Here is a 21,360-nt window from a genome sequence, read left to right on the forward strand (position 1 = left end):
ATGCAGAGGCTGATGGTACAGCACACAGTGCAGAAGGCAGCAGTACCAGAGCAGGTTGTGGAAGTGCTGATGTTGATGCTACTGTATGAGCTGCTATAGGTGCTGAGTTCCTTATCGATGATGGAGGCTTTGGCAGCCTCAGCCCTGCCAGAGGTGCTTCAGCGCCCAGATGAAGCTGAGCTTCAATGGTAACTGCTTAAAGTCATGAAGTCTCAGACTGAATGGTGTCGAGGGGAGGCCTTGCTCAAGCTCTTAGTAGGAAATACGCTTCCCTGGCTTACCACTTCCTTAGACTTTACTGACATATTGCTGAGTCTCAGTTCCCAGGCTCTTCCGTTCTGAGGGGCCACACAATGGGGGGGGGGTGAGAAGTGTGTTTCAAAGATCCCAGGTCAGATGCTGACCTCAAAGATCTATTCATTAAGATCTGTAGGCATGATTCCCTATCCTCTCTCATATGTGAGTTAAATAACTGGCAAACTGAACATCTTCCAGTGACACACAATTCTCTGAGGCTGCCAAGACACGTGTCTGTCAGTCAGGGGCACAGTTCTGTGATATACACAGCAATACTTGAAATTAGGGGACCTGGAAGAGGCAACTCTGGATCTAAAAATACATTTAAAATAGAAATAAGAACACTTAAAAACACCACAAAACACTAAAATAAAAACTTGCCAACGGGCAAACTAACTACTAAAAACTAGAGTAACTACACAGGTAGAATAGTTGTTGGCAGTCATATGGACAGCAAGCACTCAAGTCTGAAAGCCAAGAGGAGAGGAACCGAGTAATGGCTACTGCACTCCTCCATTATATGCCTTCAACGTGAAGCATGAAGATTCTCAAAGTGCATGGCCAGATGTCCAAAGCACTCCAAACTTGAGAGCATGAGTCACCTGAACACTAGTAATGGAATGTACATATGGACAAGCACTCGAAGGAGAATATTTTCTTAATTTCAATTTATTCAACTAATTCAGTTCAGTGACTAGTTCATCCAAAGTCGAGAAATGACTGGCAGTTTAGAAAACAGGAAAAGCTTGTTTTCCTTTTCCAATCTATGAATAAAAAAGTAGGTGTGAGTGGATGACCGCTACTAAAATCTTGAAGGACATGGTGACCAGAAAGAATCAGTTTAATTCACTACCTACAGGTAGTACTTTCTTTCTATAATAAATCATATAAAACATGTTTTGTTTTTAAAGTTGTTTTTTAATTAACTAATAAAAACCATTTTCCAATGCTGTATTTGTGCTTTAATGGTATTCAAATTTCTACCCAAATAGAGTGTGACACAAATCATAAAGTTTAATTAAAGGTTTAAACTGTTTAGATCAACTTGGTTAAAACAGTGCAAAAAATGGTGGGGACACTCTTACTTTAGTTAAAACCAGGCTTATTTTGGTTTAACTTAAATCAATTTTGTTGTCAGAAATAAAGAGGTTGGTACTGGTTTAAAAACCAATTTAAGTTGTTGCAACTTTCTTGTGTAGGCATAGCCTCAGTCTCCTACACATTCAGTCCAATACCATGTATACTCTGCATTCACTTTAAAATATTTAAAGACAAAAATTATGAAATATTTAAGGAAGTCATGAAGTCAACAAACTATCAGACTATGAATAGTTATGATTAGTTTGAAATGTTTAAAGCTCACTATTTACAGCCTTTTAAAGGTGCATTTTCAGACACATGGTGAAGTATGCCATTAACCAAAAAAAAAAAGATACATATTACGCACACAGATTTCCTGCAACAACCTTAACTTTGGCCATCAGTCAAGAAGAAATTCCACTGCCAGACTGAAGAAGAAACACATTATTTGTCTAAAAGATACACTACCAAGTTCTTTAGTTCCAAGCTCTAACCTACTTTAATCAGATATTAAAACAATGTTAAAGGCAGCCCACATCTAAATAATTCTCTCCTCACCCATCCCACAACTAAAGTTATCACTCTATTAGTGACATTTTAAAAGAAACTTTGTTTTGATCATGCACTTCCCTTTGGTGGTCTGCAGTTGCAGTTAAACACTATTCTCAAAGTAGTGCTGATACTGAATTCTGGTACATAAGTAAATAAAAACAGCAATATTAGTGTCAACTCCAACTTCAAAACAAAGAAAAAACACATTTACCAAATAAAACTCGGTGAAGGGGGAAATGGTCAAGCTCTTAATGGTATTATATAAAACAGCTGGAGGAAAGTAGGAAAGAATGCAGACTTCAAAAATGCACTTTAGAATAATTTCCAATATAAAAGCTAACAAAGAAATTAATCCACGTTCAAACAAAACCTACTTGATTGCCAGTTATATTTTTAAATATGGAGCAAGCAAATTTTCTACTCCTCAGCATGCCGTTCATGTACTTTACATCCAAAATTGGAAACACACAGAATACAGCCCATACTGCATTACATTAGATTCACAAGCAAATGTAAAAATTAATCCCTTTCTCCCCTGCTTTCAATTTAAAATAAAATTATGATCTGTTTGATTAGTTTATGAGTATTGAATTTAATCAAGATCTAAAAGAACCAAATTGTTTTTCCTCAGTTTCTAGATTATTTCCAAGAATATAAGGCACAAGTCTACTAAGGCATTCTAAGCAGGTGTTTGTAAAATTTAAAATAAAACTATTGTATCATATCACAATACTTTCCCTCCTCCACAATCCACCGCCCTCAATATCGAGGTCACCATCTTCGTGGCAAAGAACCGGACAAGAATCTGCTTGGAGCCATTCAAAGCCAATCTAAGCTACAATTACAATCAAGTGTGAGGTCCCCATTTCCACGTAATTCTGATATGCACTCTAAACAGGACTTTATCTTTGTTACATAGCCAGGCTAAAAGCCTTGGATGTTTCCAACAGAATTAAGATTCATTTTTCACTACAAATTGGAACCATGTTGTAAGCAGGTCAGGGGATAACTGTGTTGTAACTGGATCCTCTGATCGTTGTAATAGTAGTGTAGAAAGGAGCTTAACTGGCTGAAGGTATCACTGAGCAATCCAGGACATTTTCAGATTCCTTTGAGATTACTTCTACTCCTGAGCACGCCTTGCTGACCTGAGGAGCAAGATGCTGGGGATCAGGTATTTCACATGTATGTCCCATACAAATGTTCAGAGCAATATCACCAAGACAATCCTTGAAAAATTAACTTGATACATACAAGCCAGAAGTTGCCATGAAATTTGGGGAGGCCCCCCACCACCACCATGGTTTAGGGTGGGGTGGCCAACCTGTGGCTCCGGAGCCATGGGTGGCTCTTCAGAAGTTAATATGTGCCTCCTTGTATAGGTACCAACTCTGGGGCTGGAGCTACAGGAGCCAACTTTCCAATGTGCCACGGGAGGAGGGGGAGTGTGTGCTCACTGCTCAACCCCTGGCTCTGCCACAGGTCCTTTCCCCACTCCACCCCTTCTCGCCCCCTCCCCTGAGCCTGCCGTGCCCTCGCTCCTCCCCCACAGAGCCTCCTGCACGTCACAAAACAGCTGACTGGGAGGTGTGGGGAGGGAGTGGGAGGCACTGATCAGCGGGGCTGGGAGGCTCTGGGAGCGGAGGGGGGTGCTGCTGACGTATTACTGTCGCTCTTTGGTAATGTATATTGGTAAATTCTGGCTCCTTTTCAGGCTCAGGTTGGCCACCCCTGGGTTAGGGGCAACACCTTGGTAAGAAATCCAGGCTCCCTGCCCTACTCCACCCATAAAGCTGTTGGAAAGGAAGGGTGCTAGGATTCCTATCTGGGTGCTACCCCGACCTACAGCATCCTGGTATCAGCCTTTTACCAGTAGGTTTCTGATCTCTATAAGTGTCCATCCACTGACTACTGGAAGGAAGAAGGAGCTTTCCACCTCCCATACTTCTACCCCTAATTTTGGAAAAGTTAGTTAACTGCTACTATCCTTCCCCTCGGCATCCATTTCTTTGGATCCTCACTTGTGAATAACTTCAGTTGCTTATCTTCTCCTGTCCTCTAGCCCTCCGAACAGCAGCAAAGTGAAGTTAACATGAATACCAGATTTACTGCTGTGTACAGGATTCTGAATAGCAATAGTAAATCTGTAGAGTTGTGTCAGTTTCACTTTGCTGCATAGGAAATTTATGAGCAGTAGCAAGCACGCTAAAGGTATCTGTAGATTTAGAAAGGCAACAATGCATCAATTCATATTCATAAGATTATCCTTACAACCATAAAAGGTTAGATAGTTTTTCCCTCTTTGTTTAAATTTTGCAGAAGCTGATGGTTAGCCCCTCTGGTGTGCAACTCAGAGAAAGTTTTCTTCCTGACATTAGTATTTCAAAACCACGGGCTGGCTATGTCAAAGCCTTCAGCTGCAGAAAAAGTGCATATGCCATATTAAAGAATCTCAATTTAAAAATCAGAAATATATATTAGCAAAAATCAGTGACAGATAACCCACTAAGAACACACCAAGTGTATTCAAGTTTTGGTCTAATATATGTGTCTTTCATAGTAAGTAACTTATGGCATATCTTCTTATTCCTCAAATAGATTGCTTACCTGTCTACTTTGAAAGGTTTTGAGTATTCTTATTTGTAAATACAGTATATGCTGCAGCTAGAATTATAGACTTTTTGGCTGTGATAGTGGGGGGGGGGGGAAGTTAGAGAATAATTCATGTAGGACTGAGACCTGATCTACACATAAATCTTGTACCAGTATAATTATATGTATGTTAGGAGTGGACATAGTTTTCAAGTATAAAAGAACTTTATAGAAGCATCGTTTATTCTCAGTCACATAAAGCAATAAGCTGTATTGGTATAATCACTTTTATGCTAATATAAAACTTTCTACACTGAGAGGGGTTGTACTAATTTAACAATACCTGTACAATTAAGTGGTATAACTTGTGTGGTTTGACAAAGCCCAAAGATAAGTTATTTTGCTAACATGAAAGAATCACCAATAGAAGTCATGGGTTTTGCTATTTTGAGCAAGTTTTCAGTTAAGTTTGAGTGAAACACCAACAATTCACAATATGAAACCTTAACAGAAAAAACATTTTTTTTCTGAACAGCAATTCAACAAGTTCTGACTATTGAAGTTACAAAAAGACTAAAAAAATAAATATATATATTTTTCCAAAACAAATATTTTTGCTGACCAATCTGATGAAACTATTTCATCAATTTTCCCTTTGCGTTAAATAAACCAAACACCACACCCGTCACACTCTGGGATTTTTTCCTCTCTCTTATTTAAATGCTAATTGCTTCTCATGAGGATTATATTCAATCGTTCTTTTGCACAATTCACCACAGTACATTTTAGTGATCCAGTCCTGCATTATACATGTCCTGGAAAATTGTGAAGGTTTGTGCGCCTCTTTTAAGCCCAAGGTCTCTGATTCCCCACCCACTGAAATCAGTGGAAAAGCTCCCATGACTTGATAGGTGCAGCATCAGGCCCAAAATCCCTACAGAGTATTTCTATGAGTAGAGGAACCAAACATTGCTATCTCACATCTGTTTAGATGTGTATACTCCAATTTGCAGTCAATGACTTCAAATTTTTGTGTTAAAACGAGAAAAAATATGTTCTTAATATGTTCTCAAATGTCACTCTTCTCTATTCCAGTTTACTGCCACTACTTTTGTCATTCGCAAATAGAAATAGCATCATGCAATCACTGAGAGACAGCAGAAAGATAAAATATAACACATATCCCCCATAAGGTGACAATATGACATAACAAATATATATTGACAGGCAGACTAAGTTATAGTGGATTTTAATTGTATTCTTTCCCAGAAAATACACACTGCTTACTAATTTTGTAGTCAACATTCATTTAAATGTAGAGCTAGAAAATATGTTACATTGTACAAAATATCCAATAGTCATCCAATGATTCCTTGTGTACAAAGCACAAGGACCCTAATATTTTGTTAAATTAATTAGAAAGCTTTTATGCAAGGGTTCTTTCAAAGAGGTATTAAAGATTGAAACAAAAATTAAAACTGAGCCTTTTTTTTTTTTTAAAAGATTTTATGGATTTTTCAAAGATATTTTGCTTTTTTTCTTTCCAAAGTCAGTAGTCCAGCACTCAAGTAACTGAACAAAACACATATACATGAGAGAAAAACAAAAAAAGTCAGCTTTACATTTTTAGGTTATAAGTAACAGCCAGCCAAAAATATAAACATAAAAATGCAGATATTGACTGCATATTTTAAAAGGCTGAAACTACCAGACACTGGTTAAATTTGTTTCTTATGTTGTTTCCACTATGAAAAAAAATATTCTGATGGAATTAAATGAAAACTGTTAAACCACCATTCTGCATAGTTGATTAAAGAATATATAAAAAAATAAACAAATAAGAAAGCCAGCAATCATTCTTGTTAGGTCCATCCTCAAGAAAAATTCAATTTTCAAGCAGATTTTTGACAGTACGTCTTTTGTTTCTCTCTAGTTACGTAAAGAAAAACCAACCCCTGGCCTTAAATATTTTGACTAAAAAGGATAAAGGAATAGTAGTCAACAGTATCAAAAGCTTAGCATAACACAAGACAGGGTTGAAATATGCAAAATACAGGTCTAGAATAACACGTTCAGCCACCCCGGATTGCGTTTTACAATGTTATTAACAGTCATGTGCCATCAAAACATGGAATGCGGCAGTCTTTGGGATATGAGCCACAAAGCTGAAGTAAAAGCTCCTCCTGTCGTCTAAAGCAGCAAAGATTTCTCAACACACTCTGGACAAATACAGACATCAAAAATTAAATCTAGCTACAGAGAAAACAGGGTGACAGTTCAAAATTGAATCCTGAAGAATAATACAAATTTAAGAAAGGATTTTAGATTTTAAGAAAAAAAGTAGCAGAAAATCTGAAATGAAATTGAGACTAAAAAAAGCGGTGTTATAGTGTCCAGCTATACCACTAGTACTTTAGGGGATAATGCTCTCTTATTTTTTAATCTGTAATGCAAACCTAACCTGAGAAGCTACACAACATGGCTGTAGAAAACTCAGCAGTCTGCATAACAAAAACCACCTACATAATTTTTACTCAAAAGAAGACACCACAACATTGCTATGGTATTGAGAACACTGGCCTTACAAGCTTCTTCTCCTCAGATCTCACACCATTTTAGCTACATAAGTGGGAGTGCTAGGGTAGGTTGCCTGTTTTCTCCACGTGTCATCTAACCCTGTTCAGAACAGGTCTAGACTCAGTGGTAAAGTCAGTGACAAATAGTCTAAACTAGTCCTACCACAAGTAGAACTGCACCAGCAGGTTGTAAATGATAGGTGATTTTAAGAACAATCCCCATGAAAACAACCTCTGTAGTAAGATCCTCTAAGTTAAATCCCTCCTAAACGCACTCCTTCCAAGCCTCTGATAGACAAAAAACGTTAAGACCCCCAATCCCAAAAATGCTTATGATCAATGGGGCCTACTCAACATGGGAAAATTAAGTATGTGCATAAGAATTTGTGGGATTAGGACACAAAAATATGTTCGCCTAGTGCTTGTCTTATCCTTATCCCTTTAGTTGTAACCTTCCCATAACAAAGACTATCATTATATTTGAGTCCTATCCAACACAGAGAATACCATCAGTCCTTAAAAAAAAACCAATGGATATGCAGTGAGTTTGCCACCAGCAGTGGAGAGAACACATTTCAGGTACTATTACTTCTCTTGCAAGTAAAAAATGATCAAATCTTTTTGTGACAGCCAGTCCCTTTACTTTCTCAAAGGCAAATAAGGACACAAGAGAAACTGAGCATCACTGACTGGACAGAGCACTTGACTAGATGTCAGGAAACCCAACCTATTCCCTGCTCTACCACTGATCTGCTGTGCAACCTTCAGCAAGTCACTTCACCTCTCTATACCTCAGATTCCCCTTTCTGAAATGGGGATAACAATATTTACACTCCTTTGTAGAGAGCTTTGAGATCTATGGATGAAAGGCACTATACAAAAGTATTAACTATATTCAGTGCTTCATAAACCCACTCATCTCCATTGTGAAACTTTATCACAGGAGATAAAAACAGGCAGGTACTAATAACATAATATATTTAAAGAGAATCAAGTACAAGTACAAATGTAGGGATTTGCCTTACCTACCTACTTTGATGTTCTTTCACTGACATCAACGGGCTTTGGATCAAGTCACAATCAGTTTAATTGTTTTCCCTCTACATAGAGAGTTTCCCATTTGTTTGTTGGGGATCTCTCTCAACTGAGAAGGAAAAAAAATCTGAAAACAGGAAAACTTGATTGTGAAACCACAAGAATTATCAGGGAGAGAAAGGAGAAAATGTAGTTCCTGAAACTACTTTTAGCTTAGTTTTTAAAAACTGACCGGAATGCAAGCTGACAGTGTCCCTTTAAAATATATATTTGTGAACAACTAATCTAGGAGTTTTTCTCAGAGGAGTTTTAAATTCATTCTTTCACTGCAATATTAGAATTGCTATTTAGAGAGCGTTATAATACATGCAGCCTTTTTAAATGTAGATTTTTAGTTTTCCTGAATGCAATCACTTTCAGTTTGTCAAAATCAGGTAAGGACTTTAAGTTTAAAAGCAGTGTATGAACTCAAGTCCTCAATCTATATCACTCAGCCAAACATCAGAGTTAATTATTAAGCTCTAGCAGTGTGGAATATTTTCTGGAGGTCAAGCTAAAGGGTTTCTTGAGTAACTTTCATCATAAATTTTTCCTGGATGACTAAGGAATTGTGTGCCGCACTGCCACATTCAGAGCAAGTAACCTGATGTCTCCTGACAGAGTACAGTATGTCTCAAGAGGGACAAAATAGCGTGATTTCATTAAGGAACATATACATTTGGGACAAATTCTGCCAAAAGTAGCATTTTCTCTTCCTTTCAATATACACAGAAGCATACTTTATATCCCTAAAGACTTCAACTCACCAGAAATCTGTTTGAAGGACCTAGTTTGGGTAACAAAAATAGAGGAGACCGAACAGCCTGCAACTTGCTGACTTCTATGGCAGTGAGAAACTCCCCAAGGCCACAACCAACGAAACGCCGCGTGGGAGCGGGTCCCCCCGCGCCCCACTGTCTATCTGGCCCCCTAGGTCCTTGCACAACGCCCACCGCTGCCGCATCCTGGTGCCGGCGCCTTCCCCAGAAGCGCTCGGTCTGCCCGAGAATCCCCCCGCCCCAACATGCAAACCACGAAAACTTAGATTGGCTGGTGCAGATGTCATCCCTGTCGGCAGATTTCAGGTAACTTTCCACAGCGAGGGGGTTACAGCATCCGCCGTAGCCGAGGTTGCGGTTTCACTTCCACTCTCACCCCGGCCTGCCAGCCCCAGACCCCACCTTGCCAGCTGCGTGTCAGCCGTTCCCCCTCCCCAAAGCAGCTCGTTTGGGCCTCAACCTGCCCGGGGGCGGCGAATCGTTGCGGACCCAGGGGCCTGTCAAGCCCCGTCTCCCTTGCTCCCGGACGCGCCGGAGTCGGGACCTGCGGTGTAAACAGCCTCGTACGCACCTTGCCAGACAACAGCTGGGCTCCACGTCGGCTGTTCCTGGGGCGCGTTCCGGCTCCACCATGCTTCTCACCACGGCCTCAGCAGCCGGGCCCCATCCTGCCGCCGCGCTCAGCCCCTGCGGCAGGGCGGCGGCTCCGGCCGGCCGGCCAGCGATGCTTCCCCGCGGCGCGTGCGGGCCGGATCTCACCGCCGGGGGAGCGGAGCGGTCTCTTCAGGGGAGCTGGGGGGGAGGGGAGGGCAGGCGATGGTCCCAGTCGCGGCGGGGAAAAGGGACGGAGGGCTGGGCGGAGGCGCCTCCGCCCCTCGCAGGAGGCTCCCTGGCGGCTCGGCCACCTCGACCCGGCGGCGGCCGCTTCTCCTCACCGGCCGGGTCGAGCTGCCCAAGAGCGGATCTCAAAGAGCGCGGGGGGTCGGCGGCACCAGCCTCGCCGCCGGCGGGAGCCGCCGCCGGGACATGCTGGCGGGAAAAATTGCCCACTTGTTGGCCTCGCGCTCTGGGGACCGTCGCCCCGCGCCGCCCGTGCGCCCCCTCCTCGCGCTGCGCGGCCCGGCGCGCGGCCCCCTCCTCCAGCCTGCCACTGAGGCAGGCGGCGCGAGAGCGAACGACTCGGGGAGGTCGGGCTCCGGACCCGGCACTCTGGCCGCGCGCTCGGTGGGAGGGGAGAGAGGCGCTGGCACCGCGGCTCTCTAAGCCCCGCCTTCCAGCCTGCCTTCCTAGCCAATGAAAAGATTCCATCAACGGGGAGGGGGTTGCGGAGGCTCCTGAAGTCGTGGGGGGGGGGGGGGGCGCGAGGATGAAGGGAACTTTGGGGAGGGGGAGGAAAGTTCGCTCCGTGCCCGGCAACCGCGATCGTCTTTGTGTTTGACGTATTTTACGGACAAAGAAAAAGCCGGGTGGTTGGGTGTGCAGAGAAACGGAAGGGAGGAGGGAGGCCTGGACTTTGCCCATGCCCTGCCTGGGTTGTTCATTCACGCCAGAGCCAGGGGCCCTGTTTCCTTCTGCTCCCTACAACTGCGGGCACGCCGCGACCTGTCCTGCTCCTGGGTCCTGAGCAAAGGTGCTGGGGTGTTTGGGCAAAGCCCTGCATCATTGGGGAGCCTCCCAGCGCCTCATGTCCCCGACCCGGGGTCTCGGCACGCTGGCACGCGTCTCCCTCCCTGGAGCCTGCCAGGCTGTGCGCTCCCCTAGCTCCCCAGGTCTCCATCGCAGGGCCCAGCATCACCGGAGGACCCGGTGTTGCTGACTCTTGCAATTTTATTGCAAGGCTTGTGCTCATCGTTGTTTTTCTTAAAGCCTCAGCTGCTGGGATGAAGCGACTCTCACCTCTTCTCCCGCGCCCCCAAGTTGCTAGCCCTCCCCGTTGCAGAGAAAAGCTTGAACACACCCACCGCGTGCCCCTTAAAGGCTCGGAAACCAGATGAAAATAACCCAACATTGGTTATTTACAAATAGTCTCCAGGGTTTTAACTGAATCTCATGATTTTGGGGATCGGACGCCTGATTTTTGATCACCTGGGCTTGGCAATACAGAGGACCCACCCTATGTCTGATGTCACAGCACGATGGCATTGCCGCACCAGGGCCTTATCTCTCTGACCCTGTTCCACAGCCCAATAATACCTCCAGGTGCGGGGCCCAGCATCATGGCAGTACCCTCCCCATCCTCACACTCCTGTCATCACAGCACAGACGTTTCCATGGGGGGTGCGTATCTGCTCAGCATCCCTATGTGCCTGACTCTACAATACACCCAACGGGATCCCCCACGCCACGCATCAGCCCCTCCTCAGACCAGTCTCAGGGCCCTGACTGTACCTACTTGTTGCACTTCTCAGACCTGCCTCCAGAATCTCATGGCCTTCCCTGTGGTAGCTACAGGAATACAATAGTGGGAGCGGGGAAGACAGAGAGATGGATACTGTTCAGACAGACAGAAGTGAAGATAATTCTTGATCTCTTGACATCCCTCATTCCTCAGAATCCCATGAAGTAGGTGAACATTTATTAGTTTTTTGGACATAAAATAAATTTCTTTAAGAACATAAGAATGGCCATACTGGGTTAGACCAAAGGTCCATCCAACCCAGTATCCTGTCTACCGACAGCGGACAATACCAGGTGCCCCAGAGGGAGTGAACCTAACAGGTAATGATCAGCGATCTCTCTCCTGCCACCCAGCTCCACCATCTGACAAACAGAGGCTAGGGCCACTATTCCTTACCCATCCGAATAGCCATTAATGGACTTTCATATCCATTTCTTCTGTTATGCAGCCAACAGACACCCTATGGACAGATAACTGATACGGAGTGATCTGAATTGCTTGGTAAACTGTGCACAAGCAAATAATATGTTTTCATACAGCTAAATGTAAATATATACTCTATTCTGGGAGGCTATGACTGAAAAAGATGTAGCAGTCCTGGTGGAAAATCAGCTGAACATGAGTTCCCAGTTAATGCTTTGGCCAAAAGGGCTAATGCGATCATTGGATGCATAAACAGGGAAAGGTCAAGTCAGGGTAAAGAGGAGTAAATTTTACCACTGTATTTGGTATTGGTGCAACTTCTGCTGGAATACTGCATCCAGTTCTTGTGTGCACAATTCAAGAAGGATATTGATAAATGGAGAGGGTTCAGAAAAGAGCCATGAGAATGACAAAAGGATTAGAAAATATGCCTTATAGTGATAGACTAAATAGATTGAGCTCCTGGAGTCTAACAGAGAGAATGTTAAGGGGTGACTTGATCACAGTCTATAAGTACCTGCATGGTGAACACATAATGGGTTCTTCAGTCTAGAAGACAAAGGTATACATGATCCAATGGCTGGAAGTTGAAGCTACACAAATTCAGACTAGAAATAAGGCATATATTTTTATCAGTGAGGGCAATTAACAACTGAAAAAATTTACCAAGGGATGTGGTAGATTCTCCATCATTGGCAATTTTTAAATCAAGATTGTGGTTTTTTGTTTTTTTTTAAAGATCAGCTCACTCTAGTTCAAAAGGAATTATTTTAAGGAAATTCTATGGCCTGTGTTTTGTAGAGAAGGTATAAAAATGTCAGCCTGAACAGTTAAAGTTTTAAACAACTGAAAAAAAGGGTTTCATAATGGGAAACATCAGGTACCCTTAATAATAGGTGGCACTGCCAGCGCTGCCTATAAATAACACATACACAGACAACTTTTTTGTTGTTAAAATTCATGACAGACTGTGTCTTGTTTACTTACATTCTTGTTGCTTTTCGTATAATTAATATTGTAAATAATTGTCAGAAACTTAGTCTGATGGATCAGTCGGTAACTGGTTAAAAGATAGGGGGAAAAAAGTAGGAATAAATGGTCAGTTTTGAGAATGGAGAGTGGTAAATAGTGGTATCCCCAAGGCTCTGTACTGGAACCAGTTCTGTTCAACATATTCATAAATGACCTGGAAAGGGGGTAAACAGTGGGGTGGCAAAATTTGCAGATGATACAAAACTACTCAAGATAGTTAAGTTCAAAGCAAACTGAAGAGTTACAAAGGGATCTCACAAAACTGGAGATGTCTGGGCACCAAAATGGCAGATGAACTTCAATGCTGATAAATGCAAAGTAATGCACACTGGAAAACATAATCCCAACTGTACATATAAAATGATTGGGTCTAAATTAGCTGTTACCACTCAAGAAAGAGATCTTGGAGTCATTGTGGATAGTTCTCTGAAAACATCCACTCAGTGTGCAGCAGCAGTCAAAAAAGCTAACAATGTTGGGAATCATTAGGAAAAGGATATGTATCATATGCCTCTATATAAATTCATGGTATGCCCAAATCTTCAATACTGCATGCAGATGTGGTTGCCCCATCTCAAAAAAGATATATTGGAATTGGAAAAGGTACAGAAAAGGGTAACAAAAATGATTTGGGGGTATGGAACAGCTTCCAAATTAGGAGAGATTAGTAAAACTGGGATTTTTCATCTTGGAAAGGAGACCCCTAAAGGGGGGATATGTATAATAGAGGTCTATAAAATCATGACTGGTGTGTAGAAAGTAAATAAGGAAGTATTATTTACTCCTGCTCATAGCACAAGAAGTAGGGGTCACCCAATGAAATTAATGGGCCACAGGTTTAAAACAAACAAAAGGAAGTATCTCTTCACACAACCTGTGGAACTCCTTGCCAGAGGATGTCGTGAAGGCCAAGACTATAACAAGGTTCAAAAAAGAACTAGATAAGTTCATGGAAGATAGGTCCATCAGTGGCTACTAGCCAGGATGGGCAGAGATGATGTCCTGAGCCTCTGTTTGCCAGAAGCTGGGAATGGGTGATAGGGGGTGAATCACTTGATAATTACCTATTCTGTTCATTCCCTCTGAAGCACCTGGCATTGGCCATTGTCAGAAGACAGGATACTGGGCTAGATGGATCTTTGGTCTGACCCAGTGTGACCATTCTTATGTAGTCATGCTGAAATGCTACAGCACTGGAAATTTTGCAATATTTTGGATGGAAAATATTTTTGTCTATATTATATGAAACTTAGATATAACAACAACAATCAAATATTCACCCTTTACAAGATTCACCCAGTAACAATCAAATATTCACTTTTTTTTTTTTTTTAAAGGGAGTAATCCCTGTTGTCGTCCTGGGCTGCATCTCCCTAAAGACAAAGACTGCTTCGATTGTTTCCCTGAGTACGTATCTCCCCATTAATGTTTCTATTAGCTCCCATCATCTCACTCTTTATTGAATATATTCCAGTTATTTCCATGACTCTAACTTCTGTATTGAAAGTGAGGGGATTTCTGTCATCTCCATAGGCCACTCCTCCATATAAGGATGCGGGAGGATGCAATTGGCTCCATTTCATGCAAATTAGATATGGTCCTCAGGCTCCCATGTTCTGATCGTGCACCACTGAAATCCATGGGACTTTTGCTACTGATTTCAATGGGAATAGGAGTGGGGACACAGTAAGTTACCATTGACACCTTCAATTGGGCAATATTTGAGAGTTCCAGATTTTGGAGACTTGCCATCATAAACCAATGGAAATCCTATGTGACTCACTAGTGTATTGAGGGAGACAATGTGGGTGAGGTAAAATCCATAGGCGGTGGGGGAAGCTAGCTCCCTGTCCCGCCCGCTATTCTGCCCGCGGCCTCACCCACCATCTGCCCCTACTTGGCCCCAGGCCCTGCCGCCGCTCAGCACCCCCGCCTCTGTGTCCCTCCTCTTCTCCCCCTTCACCCACGAGGCCGCCATTAACCTGCCACGTCCCTCCTCTCCACCCCCTCCCCTGTGACCCCACCGCTTATCATATCCCTCCTCACCCCCTCCCGCAAAACTCCCCTGTCTGCTGCGTCCCTTCTCTCCTCTACCCCTCCCGGTGATACCACCCTGCTTGCCGCATCCCTCCTCACCCCCCTCTCCTAAGACCCTGCCACTCACTGCATCCCTCCTTGCCTCCACCCCCACTCCTGCGAGACCCCTCTGCTCACCACATCCCTCCTCGCCCCTCGCCCTCACAAGACCTCTGGCCACTCGCCTCATCCCTCCTCACCCCTGCCGCTCGCTGCATCCCTCCTCATCCCCCCTCCTGGCAAAACTCCCCTGCCTGTTGCATCCCTTCTCTCTCTCTCCCTCTACCCGCAATACCACACTGCTCACCGCATCCTCCTCACCCCTCTCCCATGAGACCCCCCCAGCTCACCGCATCCCTCCTCTCCTCCCTCTTCCACCTGAGGCCCCCCCCACCTGCCATGTACTTCCTCTCGCCCCACCCCGTGAGACCCCCCCTGCCTGATGCATCTCTCTTCTCCTCCACCCTTTCGCCCCTGAAGTCCCCCCGCCTGCTGCTTGCTGCATCCCTTGTCACCCTCCACCCCTGTGAGATTCCTCCACCCGAGCGGGGGGTGGGGGGTGTGAGGAGGGATGTGGCGAGCGGTGGGGACCTCCGGAGCGGGTGGGTGGAGTGGAAGAGGAAAGGAGGCACTCACCAGGCAGCAGCTGCAGTGGGGGCTTTGGGAAAAGGGCAGAGTAGGGAGTGGAATGCAGGCCAGGCCACCACGGCCTATTATACCCGGTGCCCATGGTAAAATCTTTTACTGGACCAATTTCTGTTGGTGAAGAGACAAGCTTTCGAGCTTCTCAGAGCTCTTCTTCGGGTCTGAGAAAGGTACTCACAGTGACACGATAAATACAAGGCGGAACAGATTGTTAAGCACAAGAATAAGCAAATCACTGGTGTACTGTAACTTTTCTCTTATTTTCCATGCTGATGAGACTACAAACACTGACCAGTGGGCCATACAAAAAAGTAAGAAATCTTTCAGATTGAAACTGCTGACTGTAATAAAACACAAAAATGTCCATGAGTAGCAAAGGCTGGTAAGGCCTCACTTCATTAGACCTCATTCTAATGCTCTCACAGGCATGACATGGCAAGACCAATTTCAGCATATATACGTACATATATATATTATTTTTTTCATATTGGTCAGCTGCAGATACATTTAGTGTTTTGAAGGAGTGTCAGTGTGGCAGCTGGTTTGCTTACATAGGGAGGGAAGGGAATGCAGGTTTGCGGAGGGGGGGTGTATCTTATTTTATTTTAATGTTGCATTCTTGATCCAGCCTACAGCAGAAGCCCAGATTTTTTTTTTTAATGCAAGCATCTTTCTCAGAGTCACTAGGCACAATCATTTTTAAAATGCATTCACATTTTCCAAGAAACATGCATGCTCCAGTGGTCTACAAAAATAGCAAGTACACACTTGTACACCCTCTATTGTGTGGCATGTTCAGTTACCAGAAGCTCCTTAAATCAAGGCACTAAGAAAAGAATCGGTACTGAAGTACATGACTATAAGTATGATTAATTAAGAACCCATTGCAAGAGGATCCATAATGCACTTACAACTCCCCAAATCCTGTTCCAGTAGGTATTGCACTCCATCTTAAAACTTGCAATGGATTCTCTTTGGTTGCTCCAAAATTCTGGTTAGGAATCTAGAGGTAGTGTCCTCAGGATATTACCTATTGCAGCCCCATTGAAACATTTCTGTATGTTTTTTAGTCTTTGTGCACATTTGAGTAAAGTTTTCCTGATTTCTACTTCTTAATGATAGTTCCAAATGGGAGTAAAAAGATTAGGCTATGCAGAGGTATACCTCTGGCCAAATGAGTGTCATTGACATTTAAATTCAAAAGGGAAGCTCCAGACCGAGCTGAAATCAAGTGTGAGGGTTTGCTGTACTGCAGGTTTCATTTTTATCATTTTGAGTTGTTAGAAAAATTGGGAAGGAAAAAAACAGACCTAAATAAAACTGTGCCTACCCAACACTGGTTCCCAATAGTCTGAAGTCTCTCTATAATGCAATGAAAACCTTATACTAACTGTGATTCCTCCATAAGTGCTCCTGAATCCCACTAGCCTGGAAGTATCATAGAATATCAGGGTTGGAAGGGACGTCAGGAGGTCGTCTAGTCCAACCCCCTGCTCAAAGCAGGACCAATCCCCAAGTAAGGCACTGATCTTGAACTTGTCTCTCACCCCACTCCTTATACAGCCTAAAAACTAGATCAACCCCCAAATCAGCTCTTTAGCGATAACAAAAGCACCCCAGATATTACTTTGTTTTTTTCTATATCAGACTTTCAGATAACATCTTTTCCCTCAAGAGAAAAAATCAGTAGAATTAATCATTGTAATGTTGAGGGATGACATCTTTTGGTCACAGAGGAGAGCCCCACTCTCCTCCCCGCCCTGCGCGGAGCCGCTCACCCGAGCCCTGCTCTTCCCCCACCTCCCCACTGCGCAAAGCCCCTCTCTCCCCTCTTCCCCCACACAGGGCTGGCCCGAGCACAGTTGCTCGCTCCCTTCCTTCCCCCCCCCCCCCGCCCCAAGCCCCTTTTTGGCAAAACTGATGATCAACTGGCAAGAGCAAATGGGACAAGTGCCCAGTTTTGCCAAAAAAAAGTCAGGATGTCCAGGGCAGGGCTTAAAAATGGGACTTTCCCAGCCAAAATGGGACATATGGTCACCCTAGTCTGTAGTAAGAGCTGCCCAGGGAGCCCAAGCAGCTTGGGGAGCCCCGAACTCTACATCTGCCCTGGGTGGGGAGTCAGGGGGCCTGAGAGCAGCCCCCGGCACATGTCCCTGCCCCCCATGGCGTGCCATCCAGGCTGGTGGAAGGTCCTGGGATCCCCACAGCAGCCCGGGCTCCCTGCACAGCTCTTACCATAGCCTGGATTCCAGCCAGACCTGGGGGAAAGGGAGGAACAGGGGGTAAGGCCCTGTGGTGGGGGGTCTCAAATGTTCTTTGTGCTCAGTAAATCTTAATCTGCCTCTGATTATAGATTTCAGTTCCTGTTGCTGGAAGAGGCCAGTCTGATGACTAATGGTCCCATGATCATTATGATCATAAGCCCTTATGAGAAATATATTTCTGATTTTAATATAATTTGAATGACCCACATTACAGGCCCCTCGCTGTCTATTTTAGGGGTTTCTATACCTCTCATCACTGTAATATCTCATACAGATTACTCAGCTCCAACAGTCTCTCTTTCAGAATTTTAGCTAGGCTATTATACCACATTCATCACCATGGTATCTAAGCGCCTTAAGACATGGGGTTACATTGTGGCATTTAGCCAAAGCCTCCCACAAGGGACAATATGGGAGTGTCCATAGCTCCCCAGTTGCACTGGAGAGACAGCACTTCCAACCCCACACCCCTTTAAAAGAATACAACATACTATCCCATGCACATAGAGGCTCTTTCTACTTCCCACCCCTTTCAGGGCTGTTGACAGCCTCTGTACTTCCCAAATGCAGGGCTGACAATTCTGGTTGCCCTTCATACAGGCTATGCAAGAGTTCCAGTCATTCGTGCAGCATCCATGTTTTTGGATGGTGAGATGGAAAAATGATGTTAAAGACTAAATTTTTGTGATGGAACAGAAGGATTTCTGGGAATTTGACCCTAAACTCCCACAAGTCACCGAGAGGAGTGATGGCATCCCGCAATACGTAGCAGCAGTCCCACAATACACTGCAGACATTTCTCACAAGGCAATGCTCCAGATGGTAGCGCAGAGGACGCGGGGATGCCTACTACAGCACCATTTGTCTTCTGTCAGTGCAACCTGATGTTGTGAAGACACACTGCAACAGCAAAGACAGCCATATGTGAACACATTGTGACAAAAGGAGCTATGTCAGCAGCTCTATGCCAGCAAAACTTTTGCCAGTAAAAATGTCTAATCGCTTTCTAGTTTCTAGGTCTTAGTTTACTTGTAGCTGCTATTACATGATGTAGTTACAAACTTTCAGCCCAAATATCTTGCACGGGCACACACGTATACAACTACAGTATTTTAGTCATGACTGTAAATTACTATCCCATAATGAGAAAATATCTGGACATGTGGAAGCATAGTATGTCATGGACAGAAGCAGATGCTTCAGCACATTGCAAGAAAAATGAAGTTGGTTTCAACAACCTTAATTTCATGAATATAAAGAATAATCCTCTGTCCATTAAAATATACACACTTCTAAAATACTATTGGAAGCAAGGCCAATTTCAATAAAGCACAGAAATACAGTACACAAGATATTATGTGATATGGCATTGAGCTGAAAATCTGTGTAGAAACACAAAGTTGCAGAAACCTTGCTGGAAAAACTTTAACTGAAAATCATAAATAACTTCAAATAAAACAGTCATTAGGCACATCAAAAGACGAGAATGGGCAAAGTAATTGGAATTTATAAACTTACATAATTATTTTTTCTTTGTAGGGAGAACAAACATTCCAATGTCCCAGCTCTGTCAGGGTCTTTGACAATTAGACTCCTTTTTATAAATATATTATGTAAGTTTATAAATTTCAATTAGTGCTTGTCCTTGTGTCTTGCAGCCTAAGTATGTTTTCATTTTGGGTTATTATTCAGGCAGTGGATGGAACCGTTTTCCTTGGTGCATCTATAAGGTGATTTCGATGAAAATCCTTTTAACAAAATTAAAAAAAATTGGATTATAGTTTGACTACTAAGATTCAGGAAAAGAAACATGAATTTGCTTCTACACTGCAGAGTTCAATAGAATATGTCTATACGATAGATTGATAGATCAATAGATTCTATACGTAACAGAGTTACCCTATCCAAGGGTGGGCATTCTGAATGTATAAATAACTGTATTACTATGAGTTCAAGATTATGCTATATATCATTTATATTAATTTCCCCCTACTTTTGCAGTAAGGTCTCAGATTTGACCTACAGCCTTGATATTACAAAGTACTTGATCCTGAATCTGCAAAACATAAGCATGTACTTAATGAGTTGGCTCATATCCTTAGGTGGTGTAAATTAGCATAGCTCCGTTAACTGAAGTAGACTACTCAGATGCATAGGGTTAAGCATATGCAGGATCAGGCAACAAACATGCAAATATGCAGTGATTTGGTAGATTTACCAGCATTTACCAGGCTAAATCTCATTGGCAGAATTTGTCAATTTCTAAAATTTGATTTATTTATTCACCATGAGCATATCCATTCCTTAGAGGTCTTGTTCCACTAAAATTCCCTGAAGAAAACCTATAATTTACTTATTCTGATTATGCCAGAGTTCTTAACTTAAGCTCTAAGCACAAAATCAGTCTTCAGTTAAATTAATTATTCAGTTACCCATGATATAATGTTAATATTAAAACATGGTGTTCAGTATATTATTTTATTTGCCTATGCCCTGTTTTTTCCTGTGAAAGTTTACTTCATGATTATTTCATAAAGAAATTAGATTTTTCTGTTATTCTTTTATTTATATTACTTATGGTAAAAACAAAAGTCTAATTTTTTTACGAGGCGTGTAATAGCTTGATAGTTTAATGTCCAACACTGGTAGGGTTAGCAGACAGAAGCACAAATGTCAGGGAGAGGTTTGAACCCTGGTACAACGGGGCTACATTCTTTCTGCTTTAACTGAAAGGCAAATTTACAATTGTCTACCTCAACTGTAAAATTTCACCCTGTAAACCATATTCCAAGGTATTGATCTTGCACCAAGTCAGAGGGACTTTTGGCTTTGATTCCAATTGTAGCAGGAGAGGGGCCCAGGAGGGACCAAAGTGTGGTTCCCATCCCAAGCTGCCTGCAGCTTTCCATACCTGTTAATACCACTCTAACTCAATACTGCAGCAGGAGAAATGTTCCTGCCACTGGTTCTCAGGACCCATGAGTGAGAGGAGGTGATAAGGAACAAGGGGTACAAAATGAATGAAGAGGAAGAGTGAGTCAGTCAAGAGGGAAGAGGGAAAAGAAATAAGTAAATGAAGGGATGGGACAAAGTCAGAGGGGAAGGGAATGAGAGGGAGGGTCAGTGTGTGAGTAGGTTTTTAATTTGTGTTTGGTCAGCTATTCATTTCATACAAAGGACAAAATCAGAGGGACCACACGGGACCTCTGTATGCATGTGTTTCATTTGTGTATGTGCATGGATACAAACACACACACACACACTTACTAATCTATCTGTGGAATTCAAACAGGAAATTATCAAGGCAAATAGTTTGACAGAATTCAAAGCAGTTTCATGAAAATGAATACATTTGTACCTGCACCTGCTATAATAGATCGAAAAGATTTAAGGGAAGTCAATTAAGTTTTATACTTTAGAGGTAGGCTGATGGTCTGCAAGGGCTGAGAAGGAATTTTCCAACCCTTTGTTACAACACTGCAAAAATCAGACAGGTGCTCTATCAGCTGCCTTCCTTTGCAGCATCAGGTATTGGCCACAGCTGAAGGCAGGACACCGAACTTGTTGGACCA

General features: G+C 43.2%; 1 protein-coding gene across 5 annotated transcripts in view; it reads right to left on the bottom strand.

Annotated features, from left to right (window-relative positions):
• The window catches only part of B3GNT2 (UDP-GlcNAc:betaGal beta-1,3-N-acetylglucosaminyltransferase 2), a 140,814-nt gene that overhangs the window by 16,960 nt on the left and 102,494 nt on the right, over positions 1–21,360 (bottom strand). Inside the window, exon 1 of one of the 5 annotated variants that reach the window (XM_073339548.2) lies at positions 8,939–9,327. The exons of 2 other annotated variants lie outside the window; for them this stretch is intronic. The gene's annotated coding sequence lies outside the window, so the exon portion shown is untranslated. Of the gene's footprint in view, positions 1–8,126; positions 8,239–8,938; positions 9,328–9,521; positions 10,162–21,360 lie in introns of those variants that run through there. 2 more of the 5 variants (XM_073339549.2, XM_073339545.2) reach the window with 2 other exon arrangements.

Source organism: Lepidochelys kempii, chromosome 3 (assembly GCF_965140285.1).
Source record: "Lepidochelys kempii isolate rLepKem1 chromosome 3, rLepKem1.hap1, whole genome shotgun sequence".
In the NCBI taxonomy this organism is placed as follows: Eukaryota; Metazoa; Chordata; order Testudines; family Cheloniidae; genus Lepidochelys; species Lepidochelys kempii.